Consider the following 3,227-nt stretch of genomic DNA (forward strand, 5'->3'; position numbering starts at 1 on the left):
GGAGGCCCTGCGCGGGCTGATGGATCTGCTTGGCCTGGAATTGGCAGGCTTCGCAGGATCTCACCAGCTCGGTGGCGTCACTGAGTGCCATGGGCCAATAGAACCCACTGCAGAACGCCTTGCCCACGAGGGTGCGTGATGAAGAGTGGTGTCAGCAGTCCCCGTCGTGTATGTCGGGCAGCAACTCGAGCTCCTGCTCCGTGGAGATGCACCACAAGGAAACATCGTTGGGATGCCAACGGTACACCTCACCATCGTGGATGCAGTATGCGGTGGCCTAGCGAGCCATGCGCTCTGCGTCTTCCTCCTTCTCTGGTAGGGTCCCCTGAAGCAAGTATACCTTGAACTCCTCGGTCCAGCACCCCTCCCGAGGCTCGAGCGTGAGGACCAGATGGGCCCCCGAGGTTGGGCCGCAAGCAGGGGAGCCAACCGCAGGGGCTCGAGGAAGATCCTACTGAGGTGGTGCTAGTTCCGCAGCAGGGGAGCTGCTGACGGCTTGAAGAGCCTCTCCTCAAAGATGCCTGGCTCCTGAGACATTCACCGGGACGTCCTTTTGGTGATGTCGTCCACCTCCTTGTTTGTGCCTCGTGGCATGTGTTGTCATTCCAAGCCCGAGAATTGTTTTTCCGTCCTGCGTACCTCTTCCAGGTATGCCTTCATGTGCTTGTCCTTCGGGGGTGTACTCTTTGTTGGAGAAGTCGACGAGGAGTTGGGAATCACCCCTGATGGTGAGGCGCTTCACCCCCAGCGCCGCTGCAGCTCTGAGGCCGGCAATCAGGCCCTCATACTCAGTGATGTTGTTGGAGACCTTTTCGCCGTGCTGGAAGCAGAGTTGTACGACGTAGCAGAGCTTGTCCTTGGTGGGTGAGATGAGCACTGCTCCATCCCCTGCACCCTGGCACGCGAACACACCATCAAAGTACATGATCCACCCGTACGGCGCCTTGTCTCCGGGTGAGAGGGAGCGATCCTCGCATATCTCGCGGTCAGGGGCGTCAGTCCATTTCGCCACGAAATCTGTGAGGGTCGCGCCCTTGATGACCCTGGTGATCCTAAACTCCAGCTGGATCCCCTATAGCTCAATGTTCGATTATGTGACACTTCCGGCAGAGTTAGGGCTCCTGAGTACCCTCTCCAGTGGGTAGGCTGATAAGACCTTGATGGGGTGGCCCTGGAAGTAGTGGTGCAGCTTCCGGGAGGCGAGGAGGAGCCCGATCAAGAGCTTTTGCGGCATGGGGTAGCACACTCGTGCCTCCCGTAGCACCATGCTGACGAAGTAGACCAGATGCTCGAGGAGGGAGGAGGCGCTGGCGAGGTCTTGTATCTCTTGAGAATGTTGGCCTTCAAGAGTCTTGTTATTTGCCGCATCGTCCATGCCCTCAGCGGCCCCGCCGGCTGGGGCTTCAGGAGTGATGTTGTCCGGTGATGCAGCTAAGGCCTCAAGAGCACCATCCTGGGGCTGCAGCGGCTCGCACGGTGCCGAGGCGCCCCGCCGTGGGCCCTTGGTCGGGCATCCTTCTCTCAACACCACCAAAGCAGCGCAAGCGGAGTGAGGCATGGCGGTCAAATAGAGCTCCAAAGACTCGAGGGGGCGAGGTGCCACCATCACCGATGGGCTGCTGAGGTATCTCTTGAGGTCTTGGAAAGCCGCGTCAGCTTCAGGGGTCCACTCAAATGGCCCTTTCCTTTTCATCAGCTTGAAGAACGGGAGGACGCGTTCCCCCAAATTGGAGATGAAGTACCCCAGCAAGGTCACACAGCCCGCCAGCTTCCACATCTTCTTGTGGGTTTGTGGTGGGCTCATGTCTTCTATGGCCTTGACTTTCTTCGGGTTGGCCTCGATTCCTCTATGTGACACCAGGAAACCTAGCAGCTTGCTGGAGGGGACACCAAATACACACTTCTCAGGGTTGAGCTGGAGGTCCACCTTGCGCAGGCTGGAAAATGTTTCCTCCAGGTCCTCGATCAGGGTCCTTGCCTCCCGAGACTTTACCACTATGTCATCGACGTAGGCCTCAGCGTTCCTCCTGAGCTATTGGCCCAGAGCGATATGCATTAGCCGTTGAAAGGTGGCTCCAGCATTACGCAATCCGAACGACATGCAGGTGTAGCAGTACACCCCACATGGGGTCAGGAACACCTTCTTCTCCACATCTTGCACAACCATCTTGATCTGGTGGTAACCCGAGAAGGCATCCAAAAAGCACAGCAGCTCAAACTCGATGGTGGAGTCGATGATCTGATCGATGCGCGGGAGCTGGAAGGGGTCCTGAGGGCAAGCCTCGTTGAGATTTGTGTAGTCGACACACATGCGCTCCTTCCCATCCTTCATGGGGACAATAACTGGGTTCGCCAGCCACTTCGGGTACTGCACCTCCCGAATGACGCTGACATCCTGCAGCTTGCGGATCTCTTGGATGATGAATGCTTGCTTCTCTGTGGACTGCTGCTGTGCCTTCTGCTTCACTGGGCGCACGTTTGGGCACACCCTCAGGTGGTGCTCGATTAACCCCCTTGGGATTCCAACCAGGTCCTTGGGTTCCCATGCGAACACTTCTTTGTTAGTGCGCAAGAAGCTGACCAACGCCCTTTCCTGGTCCGGAGAGAGGCTGGCACCTGTGGTGAAGGTGGTGCCCGATGCTCCGTCTTCGTCAACTGGTACTAGTTTCATCTCGGCTCGATCTTGAGAAAACAACTGCTTCTTCTTGGCCAGTTCAGCCCCCGGGGCCTCTGGGATCCTTTCCCACTCGACTGTATAGCTGCCGCGGTCTTGAAGGCAAGCTTGAGGGCCAACGGCGCATCTTTGGTGTCCCCTGCCACCGTGAGGACGCCGCTGCCCCCGGGCATCTTCATGAGGTTGTAGGCTGGATGAGTTGCTGCCATGAACTTGGCTAGGGCTTGGTACCAGACGATGGCATTGTATGGGAGGCCGATCCAGGTGATGTCGAAGTGGATAAGCTTGGTGCGGTAGTTGTCGCGGGTCCCGAAGGAGACGGGGAGGCGGATTTGCCCCAGGGGTCTGGTGGAGCCATCGCCGACCCCGGAGAAGGGCTTGGTAGGGCGGAGCCAGCCATAAGGCACATGAAGCAAACCGAATGCCTCCACAGAGAGCACATTGAGGCCGGCTCCACCATCGATGAGGGTCTTGGTGACTGCCACATTGCAAACGGTGGGGGTTCATAGCATCGAGAGCGCGCCTGCGCCCGGTATGGAAGCGGGGTGGTCCT

The sequence above is a fragment of the Triticum aestivum genome, chromosome 1B (genome assembly GCF_018294505.1).
Source record: "Triticum aestivum cultivar Chinese Spring chromosome 1B, IWGSC CS RefSeq v2.1, whole genome shotgun sequence".
Lineage (NCBI taxonomy): Eukaryota > Viridiplantae > Streptophyta > Magnoliopsida > Poales > Poaceae > Triticum > Triticum aestivum.